The sequence below is a fragment of the Bombus bifarius genome, unplaced genomic scaffold (assembly GCF_011952205.1).
Source record: "Bombus bifarius isolate JDL3187 unplaced genomic scaffold, Bbif_JDL3187 scf7180000009280_frag, whole genome shotgun sequence".
Taxonomy (NCBI): domain Eukaryota; kingdom Metazoa; phylum Arthropoda; class Insecta; order Hymenoptera; family Apidae; genus Bombus; species Bombus bifarius.
In genome coordinates this window covers 4,940-21,245 of record NW_022885013.1, presented here as the reverse complement: position 1 = coordinate 21,245, position 16,306 = coordinate 4,940, and the positions used below count along the sequence as shown (strand labels likewise).

The 16,306-nt window shown below is 34.6% G+C and overlaps 1 pseudogene; it reads right to left on the bottom strand.

Moving 5' to 3' along the window:
- Positions 1-4,427: 4,427 nt before the first annotated feature.
- Positions 4,428-15,731, bottom strand: LOC117214977 (annotated as a pseudogene).
- Between the last annotated feature and the right edge of the window lie 575 nt (positions 15,732-16,306).

The window sequence follows — 16,306 nt, the reverse complement described above, 5'->3', positions numbered from 1 at the left end:
TTTGTTATATGAAAATGCTTTCACTGACTGTGTAGAGGTCGGACTGAGGGAAATCTGTGTTCGCTTCTGGTTTCCATAACAGTAGAACGATGGATCTTGAATAATAGATACGTTTCTGTTATGTATTATAAACACGTAACTAAAGAGAATTCCATATTACCCAAAAACAGTTCATTCAATTTTAATTTCTGACTAGAAGAGACGAGAAATTCGCTAATGGAAAATTTTCATTTTTAAAATGCCTTACATTTATTAATACTCTTTTTTCGAAAACGACACTTATCGTACCATCTAATACTCAAAGATCAAAGCCTATCACAGTTTTCTGTTCCATCTTTTTTAAATGCTTAAAATATTAAACCTAAATTTAATATTTTTTATCATTTTATTAACGCGAAATCTGTTATTAATTATTTACTGTAATATTGTACAAATATTTCAGTCTTCATTTTGCCATACTAATACATAATGATCGTGATCTATCTTGATCATCTATCTTTTCCAAACTGATAATGTATTCCTTCATGGAATTTACCAGTTTCACTTCCTTATTGTTCATTTATCACCTAGTATCGGTAACAGATTATGTTATACGTGTTTCGTCGGCAAAACAAACAGAACTAAAGGATCTAAGAATCGCTCAGTAAGTAACAATGCGATTATGGCTGATTTCAGACAATCTGCGGCATTAAATTTTCTCACGTTGTCTCGTAACGATCGTGATTTTCCTTCTGATCCTTCAGATTAAACGTCCTTGAACATCGTTAACTAAATCATGAATTTATAACGAACCCCATTTTTCATTATTTTTTAACAAGATTCCAAAAGATATGAAAAGTAGACAAAACGGAGAGTTTATCTGAACATAATATTTATCGAATAAATCGAAATGTTATTACACGTATTTAAATATTTAAATAATCTATCATTCGAGTGTGTAATTTGTAATTATAAAATTTTATAATTCGTAAACTCGAAGAAGGCAATTAAAAACTCATGGATACACAAGTGTGTGTCACTTCATGTATGTACTTGTTGTATCGGGTATTTATGACATTCAAATAATAATATTTACATTTAGCTTTCGAAAATTAACTTGCTAATACGAAGCGTATTTACCTTCATATTTTATAATAAACTTAATTATTTCGTTAGCAATGAAACACGTGCGTCTCGCAGAAATGTAAAAAATCGTAGACAAATATAATGTTCCTAGTTTTACTTAACTTCTTAATTTTATTTACAATGATTATTGTAACGAAGTGTCTTCAAGTGGCAATAACTCAAATTTAATCCAATTTTTACGAACGCATAATCAAACTCGAATTTTATTCTTTAAGATATAGTTCATTCGAGTAACTCTGAAACGTAATTAATTAAAGCTTAGAAACGAAAGATTAAAAACATTTAATCCCCAATGGTGTATCTATTCCACTCTATATTAATATTAAAAAAACATATAAATCGGCGTCAAAAGATGTCAATATTTACAATCATAAAAATCGCCACGTTAAATCATCTTTTCATCTACTAATCCCACTCATAACAGCACACTCACCAAACAAACTATCAATGATCGCAAACGAGTCACAATGCCTTTCACATTTTACGTAAGCAAAAAAAGAATACAACGATCGTGATAGAAACTTTACAAGTGTCCCATTTACATATGTGCGTGTCTGTGTCAAGACTGCAATCAGTAAGATTAATCTCGTCTGTCGTCGACAACATGCTTCTCCGCAACCTTACTAGTTACCTTCAGATTGCATCACGTTAATATTAATTAGCGACAGAAACTACGATAAAGGTCGCGAACTCTCGTATGTTGAACCTTAACATTGGGGCAGTGAACGATATTTATGGAGTAGAGATGATATAGCACTGCACGTACGTAGCTGTGCGCATAGCATCGGATTCCATTGACTGTTAAGGGAATTAAAATGAGAAGAGAGAAGAATTTTCCATAACGATGCTACTAAACGGTATCGAGAAGAATCATTTCGTCCATGGTCTACAATAAAAGATTATAATACGTACTTGAGGCGGATAAGTCTCCTACGTGAAAATTACATTGAAGAAGAAGAAGAGAAAGAGAGCGATATAGAACCATGCGTTCCTTCAAGAAAAAAGAAGAAAAAAACCGACTAGATGAAGTAAGTAGTTCGCAAAAATATAACGTATCGTACCTTCGTGACTTTCCATACGAAAGTCGTATTCAGCTCTCCGCGGCTCACCGAATTAAAAAAAAAAAAATCGTGTTTGTAAGTGTGCTTTAGATACCGAAAAAAACAAGTTTTAAAAATCATGTGACAAGCGCATTTTTAAATCTGAGACGTTATCCTCTTTTGTTCTCCCGCCCCTGCCTTTTCTACGCCCGTCGAGATCGAATTCTCGCGATATTTTGCAATTCGTAGCTGCCTCTTTGGCACGAACAATTAATGTCACGTTTTTAGAGGATTAGACGCTGAAACTATCAAGAGCTGCTCATCAGAATATTCCTTTTAATCTTTCACACGATGTAAACTTCCGTGGTAATCGACTTTGAAGTTTATTATCTCATAATCTTTTCATCGGATTTTAATCCTTTTAGGCTTAAATTTGCCGAGTTTCTGAGCACTGCGTTCACATGCAAGCAAAATTTCTCTGAGAAGCGGAAAACTTCGAAATTTTTGTATTTATCTATAACGGCATTGTTTTGCATTTGTATTTGTATTTATCTAAATTTCAAGAATGTCTGAAAGTTGCGAAAATTAAGACATCGATATTTTCTTGATTGCTTGTGGTAGCTGGTATGGCAAAGTAAGTGTACGAAATTTCTGGAATCTATGGGAAAATTCTCGTTTAGCAGTTGCGCGTAGGAAAACTTTCAGAAGCAATCGTAATTAATAAATTGACAATGGAAAAAGTAATTGGCCGATCGCGAATGGTTTTTCCACGCTTATTATAGCTTTAAATCGCGTTACATCTACAATTAGTCTTGAATTGTACCTCCGTAAAAACAAAAACATGTTTCTCCACTGTAACAGCACGAACGACTCCCACGCATACGTCGAATACGTCGATTCGAATTCCAGGTATTTGTAGCTCGACGATATTTCTCGAAACACTCTGAAATTGGAATATTCTTCGCGCATTTCTAAGATTCTCCAAGAAGAGATTTCAAGCACTTCTAGGGAGAAATTTCTTGGAATATTATCTCTGTACTCTTTATGAACATAACGTGAACTTGGCATTATAATATACAGCATGTTGAATGCTGAAATTACCGATTTTATATAGAGATTGTTACGACCGTTCGCGGAGAGACGTTGTTGGAATAAACTGTGATTTATAACTTGTTATATCGGTGTCTTATTCAATTCAATAACGCACACAAATACAAAGGAAGGGTATTGCAGATTTATGGAGATTGTGGGGAAAGATATTAAATTTGTCAATAAATGCTTTGTTACAGTTGGTACGACCGTTCGCGGAGAGATGCGGTCGCGAGGACGCGTCAGCGAGAAGCGTAAATTCTCGCTACGATTATGTTAATCGACGCCGCGAAATAGTCGTTCCCCTGTTTCGGTTAAGACAACAGAGGTGGTTTAATGAATGTAACACTGTATTAACAGGTTAACATAGAATGATATATTTTACAATAATATGATGAATATGTTACAGAAATTTGACTCGACTTTACGATATCTCTAGATAAATTCGTTTGCTCGTCAGATTTGTCGAAGTGTCACGTTTGACTCGTCAGAAGGAACTGATCCCCTTCGATTATTCCTTTGTCTCATTTGGAAGATGACCCCCACTATGCTCGGGTCACGCCACCGCTCGCGCCTATGATCACGTATGCCTCTTCTTGCGTGAAAAACGTAACGGTCAAAAATCGACGTTTCTAGAGCTCGCTGCTTGGCAACAACTATGCTCTCGTCGATACATTGTATATGATCCGACGGGCAGATAGGGCGGTCTGCCTGCGACACTGTAGGGCCGCGAGCGACGGTTAGAAAATACAGCCTGTGGTAAGCCTCGTGGCGTAACACAGATTTTACGTTAATTTTATTCGAAAGATTTAGGTCAAATTTTTCCTTCGAAGAAGATTTTTCTGTCTTCAAAAGCGATTTTCCATCATTAATCGAAATATCATTTTTGCAATGGCTTGCTAGTGGGATTACGTGTTAAAACGTTCAGCTTTAAAGAGGATTATGTCCATCTCGGCGAGACTAGGCTCTCTAAAAATTGATGAATCCTGTACAGACAATATCTATAGTAAGCAACGCGTCGTCAAAACTTCAAAATATTATTACCCCGCTTTTACGTCGCAGATGTCGACAAAAATATTAATGAGATTTCCTAAGATAATCTCATACTTATTTGTATCGTTAATTCAATCGACTAAGGAACAAGTGGTGAAGAACTATTAGCAGAATCCAGGGAAGGTTTTACTGGCAAGTTTTATTACAAAACATCTAAGAACGATTTACATCATAATAAAAACAATCGCGCTATCTCGTCGCGTGACATGCGCACGAGGCGCTTTTCCTCGATTTTATACTCGATCTCCGTAGCATGCTACTCCTTAAAGGTTCACCGCGAAGCGACGCTCTCATCGAATTCCTCGCACTGCATCTAGAAAATGATCGGAACATGGCGACCGGTGGTGTCTCCTCGTCCTCGCGTTTCCTGTCAAAACATTGTGTTACGACCGTTCGCGGAGAGACGCGGCCGCTAGGAGAACGCGTCAGCCAGAGTCGTAAATTCTCGCTACGATCATGTTAATCGACGCCGCGAAATAGTCGTTCCCCTGTTTCGTTTAGGATAACAGAGGTGGTTTAATGAATGTAACACTGTATTAACAGGTTAACATAGAACAATATATTTTACAATAATCTGATGAAGATGTTATAGAAATTTGACTCGACTTTGATCTCTAGATAAATTCGTTTGCTATGTTCGGTGTGTCACGTTTGACTCGTCAGAAGGAACTGCCCGCCCTTCGATTATTTTCGTCTTTTCTGGAAGGCGACCCCCACTACTTTCGGATCACGCCACATTCTTTTACGCGAGGTAAAATAACGGCCACGAGTCGACGTTTCTGGAGGTCGCCCTGCTTAATGAACCATGCGCTTGCCACTACAATGTTTGTTTGCCGGGCAGCCGCGACGATCCGTCTGCGATGTTGTAGGACCGCGAGCGACGGTTAGAAAATACAGCCTGTTGTACGCCTCGTGGCGTAACACATTGCGTTTAAAAATATTGAATCCAATCGCTTAAAGATTTGAATAACTTCCCAACTCGATCCTTCTCTTCTGTTCAAAAGATTTAAAAAGCATTTGAAGAAAGAAGATAGTCCAGTTTTCTTTTGAGAGATTTAACAGATTTTAAGAAGAAAGTAATACGAAAGCATACGAAGATGTAGATCTAATAGAATGCTTGAGAATCTTGAACTTGGAGCTTGAAGATCTGTGAATATCTTTGAAAAAAGGAGACCGAAAGTTCCTTTATGTGATTTTACCTTCCGATACAAGGTACATCCCACATCTTCTGATCTTTTCCAAAATCCTCGCCGTCCTGCAGCGTCTGCGGAAGATCCTTATTCAATGTTTCCGGCAAAAAGAGAGTCAGAAGACCGCCCATAATTCCGAGTGTGCCCAGCACAAGAAGAGGTAGGAACGAGGACACAACATTGAGATAGACTACGAAGGGTGCGAGGATACTAGCAACGTATCCCATTATATGTATCAAAGCTACACCCTGAGCTCTAACCACAGTTGGTTATACTTCAGCCGCATATTGGAGACCGATATTGTATGAAATGTTTATCCAAAATCTACCGAGAATTGCCAGAGAAGCTGTATATATACCTGAAAAAAAATTTTAGCATTAGTTTTTAATTCTAATTTTTTATGAAATAATTTTAGAAAATTTTAAGGAATAAAAAGGGAAGAAATTATTTTATCTGTCTGTAATTTGTCTGGTTGTCTGCAATAGTTGATACAAGCATTTGCTAAGCTTAATATAAGCGTGCTTAGCTCTAAGCTAAGCACAAGCAATAAGCTTCTTATCTATAAAACGTTAATCTAGCCAATTTGAATCTAAGGGATTGTATTATGGATTACGGCTACTGAAAGCCATATAGCACTGCTGGAGCGCTGAAGCCCATCATTTTGAGGACTATTGCCAACGCCCTTTGATATATGCGGAAATACGAAGCGATCTTACGATCAAAGCAGTAGAAGGGGAAATAAAATATCTTTACAACGAATACATGATAGGGCTTGGAAACTATTCTAGCAATGTAGCAAATAATCTACAAGCATTTGCATGTTATAAATATTCCAAAATATACATTTTCTTCCTTTCAAAAAGCACAATGTTATACGAATGAAAAATATTCGTCTGATTAAGTCAAAATTATCGACTTAGGTTATTTAGAAGATTGATCGGTAATATAGAAGGGTGAATATATAAAAACGAAATGTACGAACTATTGGAAACGGCAGAAGCCCAGATGCTGAAGATACCAGAAATGACGAGGGAACCACACGCCAGCCATCTTCTGCCCCATCGATCAAGAACGAGCGTGAGGAACGTGTCAGCAGGCAGCTCGGTTGCTGCAGCAATCGTGAACGTAACAAACACGTCCAGGCCTAAATTATCGACGTTTCGTACGTGACCATCGAACACCAAAGAAATCGCCATCCTATATTTCGTAAAACAATTTCATATGATAAAGAAAAGCACGCTATCATATTTCATGTGAGAAGCAAATTCCTTGCTTCAGAAATGAAGTATTTTTAGACAAAAGATATAAAACTGTTCGTGAGATTTTTACAAGATACAATTCCGATTTTACGTCAATCTATTTGATATCTGTTTAATAGCGATACGAACCAAATAACAATAAATAGAATCGTGATATTCCGTAGTCGTGGCGTTCTAAATAGATCCAACACGGAGTACGTTTTGTCTGCTTCCTCCTCTTTGCAGATTCTGGCACAGGTTTCCTGTTATTAGCAAATTTTTAACTAGTTAATGTCGTTTGTCTGTTTTTCTTATAAATTTATGTGAATCTGTTATGTGTACAAAGATTACGATAAAATCCGGAAGAAAGTTTATGTTATATTTGTATGAGACGATCCTTTCGAAATAGTTTACTTGGACGTTCGCAAATTTTTTCATTTTACTTTATAAAACATGAAACCTCTGAAAGTCGATTATCTCCTTATATCGTACATTAATGTTAATATTGCCATGATCTATTCATAGACTGAGCAGTTTCCAAATGTTTAATCTATTTGTATAAAAATTTTCAAAGATAAAAACAATATACAAATTCAATAAATAACATTACAGAAATAGACAATAACAGACAATAACAGACAATAACAGAAATTGACAGCAATTTATCGTTGGCAATTTAGGTGATGAATAAGATATAAAATTACTAGGTTGTAAACAAATTTTCATTACGTAAAAGACCCAATTAGACTTCTATTCAAAGAAAATGATTATATGATATGCTTAAAGGCATATAAATTGGTATTTATAGAACGCACATAAAGCAGGAAAGATCATAAAAGTAGAAAATACGGAAAAGATTGCGGTAATCGGTTTATTTACCCGGAATCGTCTATAGATGTCATCGGGCACCTTGGTGCCGTTGATTCGCTCGAATTTACCAAGGATTTTAATGGCCCTGTCTATCTGACCTTGGCTGACCAGCCATCGAGCGCTTTCCGGTATCAACCATGGCGTACCTACGGCTAGAACAAGAGGAACTGAGGTGACAATACAGGTCATCCTCCAGTCGGCCAAATAATAGGCGATCCAGGGTAGAATGCAAGTTGCAAATGTGAAGAATATTGCGATCGACATATTCGCCACGAATGTCCTCCACTTTGGTCCAACGTATTCTAATACTGGAATAAAAAACATAATATTTAGAAGAATCATCTGTGAAAGAAATATTCTGTGAATAAAGAATGGAACAATATATTAGGTTGTCGCAGAAATTTCTTTCGTCTCGTAAGGAGATAATAGACGCATACTATTTTTTGTTTTATATTATTTTATTGAATTATATTCATTGGGACAAAATAGATCATACGTAATTCAATAAAATAATATAAAACGAAAGAAACTTTTGGGGCAACTTAACGCAATATGAAGAAGAAAAATTTGAGTTACAAATATATAAAAAGTAGATATACAATATATAGATTAATTTAACAAACGTGTTTAGTTCTACGATTAAATGGTGTTTAGATCTAATAACAAGGACTTTAATAATTTCCCGATGATTGTTCAAGCCCATTTAAATTTCCGTAAGTGTTTCGATACTTATCGACAAGAATACGTTTCTATTTACGAATTATACAGGGTGGTTGGTAACTGGTGGTACACGCGGAAAGGGGATGATTCTACGTGAAAAAAGAAGTCGAAAATATAGAATAAAAATTTTTCGTTTGAGGCTTTGTTTTCGAGAAAATCGACTTTGAATTTTCGCTCGGTACGCGTGCACTTTATCACGTCTCGTTATAACGGATCTCACTGTAGATCGTTGTCTCAATTGACGTTATTTTTAAAATTTTTAAATTTTTAAATTTTTAAATTTTTAAATTTTTAAATTTTTAAATTTTTAAATTTTTAAATTTTTAAATTTTTAAATTTTTAAATTTTTAAATTTTTAAATTTTTAAATTTTTAAATTTTTAAATTTTTAAATTTTTAAATTTTTATTCTATATTTTCGACTTCTTTTTTCGCGTAGAATCACCCCCTTTCCGCTTGTACCACCAATTACCAATCACCCTGTATTTCTTAAAGATACAAAAGGTAGAATCACGCGTAACTAGCAATATCATAAATTAACTGTGAATAAACGGATCGTTAGAGTCAAAGGATCATTTACATAATTCAAACACGAGCGTGTGTTACCTTGTTAAGCTATTTATGGTAGATATTGAAAGATCGATAAGCCTGAGATACATATTTATGTCGAAACGAACATTCTCTACGGAAAGTCGAGTCTAATTCGATGAAAACAATTGACTTCCTGAACGAACATATCGATATATATCCACAGTGCAATGACAAGTAAATATTACTCTATTTTCGTACAAGAAAACAGATTAAAACGATGAGAAGTTATCTTGAACAATTGAACTGACCTTCGCGATGAATGAATCTCGCAATTTCACGAATACGTAGACGAAATTAATGTCTGGTGCGTATACGTCCAATAAATTAGAAACGCAAGGTTGTAACTCTTTAATCGTATAACAGGACAAGATGCGATAAACACGCGGAAATATATCATAGTGAACAACGTCTATTTGTAGTTGCCGTAAAATAGGGAGTAATTGCTCTTAATGAAGCAACCGTGTTAGCCATTTAATAGTGGCTTGCTTCTAATCCGGAATCACCTTCAATTAGTTGTAACTAGTGGCTTCCTGATAATTACCGCTCAGTGGTTGTTTCTTTTTTTTTTTTTTGCTTTATTATAATTGCGATGCTCGAACCATGTTTACCATGGAACTCGCTTCCTTATTTAAAATCACTTTGTACCATTGATCTTTACTTTTCATGCTTCATAATGAACCAATTAGAATTCATAATAAACCAAAATGACGAACGTTCGTTTAAATCACGAGTTTCAGATATTTCTATTCTCTAAAATTACCTGAATTAATTTTTATTAAATAAAATAGCTATAGGATAATTCCACAAATCAGATATTTTGAGCAAATATCTCGGAATTTCCTGTTTAATTCGCCGTAAATTTTCCCAATACGCTCTGGACCTCCTACATATATATAACGTGTCTATACATAACTGTTAATTCATCATTTTCTCGTAATCCTAACAAACAATGCTTAAAAACTTTAACTACATTTTGGATTATTATCTCGCACGAATAAATTTTAAGCTATTAATCGCTTTCCTGAAAATCTGGGTTGGTTATCAGCTTCGGTACGAGACCATCGAGTAACTCCGGTACGCATGAACGGAAATAATCTCCCAGTTATATCCAAATGTTTAATAATTTTCTACATAGAAATTTAATGAAAAACAAGAATAGAAGAACCTCGCATTACAAAAATCAACTTCCATGAAATCTAAATATTATTTATGCTGTCTGTAATTTTCAACATCTTCTTTCGCAAATCATCATCACCATCATCATCATCACCATTGCGACAGCCATTCTAAAATATATGTATCATTAATTTAATAGAAAATAAGAGTAGAAGAACCTCACGTTATAAAAATCAACATTCATAAAACCAACAAAATATCGTTTTTTAAATATATGTATCATTCAGTTTGTATTGCCTTTACAACGCGTAGATAGGGCGAGGAGATCTCTTCTGAAGACGAGATATTATTCTCATAGAAAGGATACAGAAAGGAGAAGAAGTCGTAAAGAAGCTTCTCTGAGACCACTCGTTTCATCACTTCGCCTCTCAAGGTTTACTGCCTTTAACATTACATTATTCGCGCAGAAAAAGTATTCGCTTTTCTCCCAGCTGTTTCCGTCACCCTGTTATTTCATATCGTGTTACCGTTCGATCAAAAGCGACAACTCATTTATTGTAAACGAAGATTCCGTGCGGCACAGTTAGCAAAGATAAATTACAGACGATCGTATTAATAATAATAATCTGACCGATATCTCGCAATGCGACCAATCGATAAACGCGAGCACCGTCCAACGCAAGGACGTTGTTAACGTTTCGAAACTGATTAACGTTCGTTCTCTTCTTTCTTTTCTTTCGTTTCTTCCTTCTCGCCTGTTGGCTCGTAAAAGTATCTTAGCATTTATAGACATTTTTTATTTATTTATATTTATTATATATGATGGTATCATAATTAGTACAACAAAGTATTATTACGTTTCTGTTATATATTCATGAATATATTGGAATTTCATTAGGATCGTAATAAAGTCATATAATAATTATATCGAATATGACGTCAGAATGATAAATACGGTTATTATAATGCAGAGTTTCAATTAAGTAAATTTAAAAATCTATATACAAGATACAAAATTATTTAGCGTAATTATATATTTCACAGTAATTACAAAAATATTTAATTATAAAAATAGTCAAACATTTATTATATTAATAAATCCCGATATTTGATAACCATTTATTACATGTTTAAGATAACTATTTATGCTGTATATTTGTACTAAATAAATGTTTGCATTAAATATCTCGTAACTTCTATGTGCATCTTCAGAAATGCTTCAAACTTTACCAATATAATCATTACAATGCTAATGAAATTTCAGAATGTTTTATATAACACATATTCTACATACATGTAGTATGGTGGACGAAAGGCCTGGGAAATATCGGGCGAACTATGAACAATGTCGCGAGAGCCGAGGCGCCGTCGGGCCCATCAATGTGTCATCGGTCTTTTCAAGTGCATAGTTTCGTGGAAAAGACCTACGTGACCCTGGCTACGAGCGTCTGCAGAACACGTGTGCGGTGGGCCTAGGAAAAGGGCAATAGAATGCGACAACAGTGAGTCGAGAAACAGTGTGCGAGTCGAGAAACAGAGTGCGAGTCGAAAAGCACAGAGTGCGAGTCGAGGAGCCGAGTGCGAGTCGAGCGGAGACGGAGGTTGCGAGTGGCGTTGCCGAGAGAGTGTGGATTGCGCTGTGTTCTGTACGTTTGGTATGAATAGTTCAAGTTAAGCCACAATCGTCTTCTCTGTCTGATTAACATCTCTATTGTCCACTCTTTGTGAACATATTACATCACGATATTACATACATATAATTTTTCTGTGGCAAATATGTAAATGCTTTTATAAACTACTAGGTTTATACGCTTTGCAGTCTCATATTTTCCTCCCACTGTTAGCATTATCTGCAGTTTGTATGTGAGTTGTATGAAGTTGATCGAATTCTACGCTTTCAACGAGCTGGTCGAGTGAGGTTCTGCTTGAATAAGTTATAAATCCTGGCAGGAAGAAAGGCACGTGTTATTGATATCGACTGGTTAGCTGGAATGTTGAATAGGAATTTAAAGAACCAACTGAAACTTTATCGATAATAAAATATGGAAAATATGACTGCAAATAATACGTGAAAAATAATGGAAATATTCTATAGGATATTTGAATGTTTATTAGAGAATTTTAATGATAATATGGAACATAAAGAAGAAAGAAATTCGATGATACTAAATAATGATGATACTGAAAATTTCAGTGATTTTTATTAATATAAAATTAACATTAATATAAATAAAAACAAAAATCTATTATAAATGATATAGACGAACTTTTTAACTAAATATCGTTAGAAAGAAAGGTGACACAAGTATACATACGAAACAATACAAAAAATCCGCATCTATCTAGAGAAATTTGTTATGAATTTCAAAGTCTGTATAAATACGTATACTAATACATAAAGCTTCTAAAGCTCTAAAGTTTTAGTGTTTAAAAAAAAGTACAAAAATATTTCTATTAAAATATATATGATATTTTCCACGGTATTTTCTACGCAGTTTCTACAATTAAGGATTTCCTCGTTCCCATCGATTTTCCTCTAGTTGTGAGACCCTCGGATAATCACGTCCCTTTCATTTTATCTTCGCTACGCTCGATTATAAATACGGAACTGAATATAGAATTATTTGCAAATCAATGAATCCGATGATGTAATTTGTTACGCGCTCGAAACGAATTAGTATCACTTATCTTAGTTTCAATCAATACCTCACTTTCTCAAGTCATTGATTAAAATACGATTTACACTCGTACAGATCGAGCCTTCTTTCTCAATATTTCCGTCGAATATTCGTGATCAATCGTTTAATCGACCTTGATAATTAGAATAGAAATAAGAAAATTCGAACGCCAAATCATTAACGAACCAGCCACTTGCTCACGAATCTCGTCAACTTGGCCTTGTTTTGTCGAACAAATTGTAAATTTTTCCAACCTCGGCTTGAGTCATCGATTCAGGGTTAATGCACGTCACCTGAGTTTCTTTGGTCTCGATTTTCACAATTGGAATGCTGTCTGCAGGACAAACTTGCTATTCGATCAAGAAAACTCGTTTCAATGACTCGTCTGATGAACTTTCAATCAGCGTTCTTACGTTTCAACAGAGTCTCTTCAAAAGTTTCAATCAGGGTCTTAACGCTGTCTAGATTTTCTCTTCAGTATATTGATATTAGAACAATAACTGGAAAATATATTTCTACAGTATTATAATTGAAATTTTTTCATGTAGAGTTATAATAAAATTTTGTATTATAAATTGCCTGTATTATGGATATCAGACAATGAATTCAGCATGAATTATATCGATCTTATATTAAACAATTTATTAGAATTTTCAATGGAATATTTAAAATGTTACTTGATTGTTTTATATTATTATGTGATATTTTTACGAATTTTAAATAAGTTTGCTAGAAGAAGATGTTCATTTTAATTAAAACCATATACATGTATGTATGTATATATATACATAGATTTATAGTTGTGGAAGCGTTCGTTGTAGAACCATTCATTCGTTACCTTCGCTTTCCGTTGGGAAGTGAAAATTTATGAAAACCCTGGTATGCTATAGTTGTCCAGAAATGAAAAGCAATTTTGAACAACTAATCCTTTGTAATCAGAATATTGTCTCGTTAAAAGAGAAAACAAAATTATAATTGATCGCGAGTATAGAGGGAAAATATTAGTATAGAAAATGATTGCGAACTAACTACCTTTAAATATTATAAATATTCAATGGTATATATAAATCTAAATATCTTAAAGTTTCATATTTTTATCTTGCATGAAATTCTTATAAAACAGGAAAATTAATTTTTCTCTGTCTCTCTCCCTCTCTTTGATATAAACGCCGCAGTTAAAAAATAAATATGTATGACCTCATGTATATTCATATGTATTTAAGCATCTTTCTTCGTAACTTTGAATGGTTTTCAATTTCATTTAAATTGTTGCATGGCAACGTGAGTTCTGTTGCAAAATTCATATACTTGTAGAAACGTCAGTCGTAAATCAAGCATAACAACAGTTTTACAGTATGTTGTAGAGATTACTTTGTTATTTAAACTTAGAGATCTTCCTGCTTACAGTAATTACAAAAAGTAACTGTACACCATCGTATTTAGAACAGCATTTATATATATACCAATTAATTAAGACTAAGTCTTAAGATAAAACTGATTAAAATATTAGCTTTCGTATCATTTGTAATACTTTCATACATGCTTATAAATAATTAATGCTATCAAAATGAAACGTAAAAACTGATTTAAAAAAAAGGAAGAGAGACGCTTCATTGGGAAATAAGGATACATACGTACAAGTACTTTTTGTAGCCACTGTGTGGCTTTCAAACTCAATTTCAGGGCAAAAAAGAAATTATTGAAAAACGGTTACCTAATATGTACATCATAGTGAAGCAATTATCAAAGGCGAATCCAACGAAAAAACGACACAAAGTGAACTGCCAGAAGCTACCCGTGAACGCAGTAGCCACCCCAGCGAGAAATCCCATTAAATTAGCTCCGAGCAAAGCTGGTATTCTTCCATATTGATCAGCAACCCATCCAAAAATTAATCCTCCGAAGATAGCGCCGATGAAGAAGATACTTTGAGCTATGGTTGGCAATGCATCATACTGACAAACCCATCCCAGCTGCAACAGAAAACTACAGTCGAATGATTTACTTCTGATCACGATCAGCATCACAGAAATCTTATAGCAATTTCAACGCCTCGATTAAACGAATTTTCGATCAAAGTTTCGAAATTCCTAATGAAGCGCGCCTCTGTCCTTTTTTCTTTCCCTTTGAGGAAAAAAGAAGGAGAAGCTTAAGACCCTGCGCGTTCTCGCGTCCTTCTTCTGGATGCTTCCTACCCCTCGATGAATAATTCTCCTCCTGACGAGCGACGCAAAGTTCATGGAAATCCACTGGAGCAAAAAGTCTTGCAATTTATGTCGAACAAATCTGCGTGTTCGCGCTGTTGCTCGTTATAACGTTTTATTAAAGTTTCTTTTCAATCCGATATTTTCATTTTCAGTTTTATCGCAACCTAGTTTTATCAGCTTTCATAATTCGAAATTTTTTATCCTTTTTCTTTCTTTAAGTATTTTTATAAATATTTATTCGATTGTATTTTATTTGGCAATGTAACGCTTGAATTTAGAATGTACTCTGTAATTTCACTACATGCACTAATTATTACTGCAATATGTACTAGTAATTCTGTTACGTACTATAATTTTCCTCTGTGGAAATCGACATTGTTAATTTTCCCACTTCTGAACTATCGATCTTTCCACAAACGTTTATTCGACTCTTTTCATCGTTCTTCTTTCTTTCCAAAAATTGTACACTACGCTTATTTTTTATCGAAATAGATCATGCAAGTAATCGAATACGACATACACAGTATAAAGGGATTGATTGATAGGAACAGATAAAATATTCAAAAAGCAGGAAATTACAAGTCGAACATTTTCTGTCACCTCGGATGCCACAGACGCATAAGGGACGGTGGTATAATTAAATTCCCATCCTTGTTGGCAATCTTTCGTTGGCCACGATGGGTCCGGTGCGTGGCTTCCATTTAGCAAAATTTCCGTGTAATTTACATCGTACATGCTGCATCTCGAGTAACCTTCGCGGTTGACTGGTATCGCCAGCGACAGCCTGAAACGAAGGAGAAGATAACGTAGATTGGTTCACGGTCTTCGATGCCGATGGACGTTCCGACAAGCGAGTAATTAACGTTCTATTTGAAACTCGACAAAAAACATTGGGAATCTCGAGTATTTGTTGAGCTAATAATATTGATTGTTAGTCGAGTCTGATAAAACGTATTTGATTGGAATTTCATTTAAAGCGAAGAAAGTTATTTTCAATTGTAGCTGGATGTACGTTAATTGCTGTTTTCCTGTCTTTACAAATTACTCATTCCTTTGTTTCATCAGCCTTTTCGATTATTATTGTCTCGTATTATTATTGTCGAGTATTGTCTCGTGGTTATTATCTCAACGCTTTTATCGTGTCAATTTATTGCGTTGTGTTCATACGTGTTTGTAGAATATATAATAAACAATGCAATGAGAAATGAAAATGAGAAAATTTTGAAGAATTATTAAATTAGGTAAATTGAAGGGAAAGAAGTTCTGTGAAGGAACCGGGTTGGATCTAAACAGATAATAAAGAAAGATGATCCAAGATTTGCGACCTCCGACGTATGTCGAAAACACTTACTCATTAATAACGAATGTCATTAAGATAATCCAGTGACGGA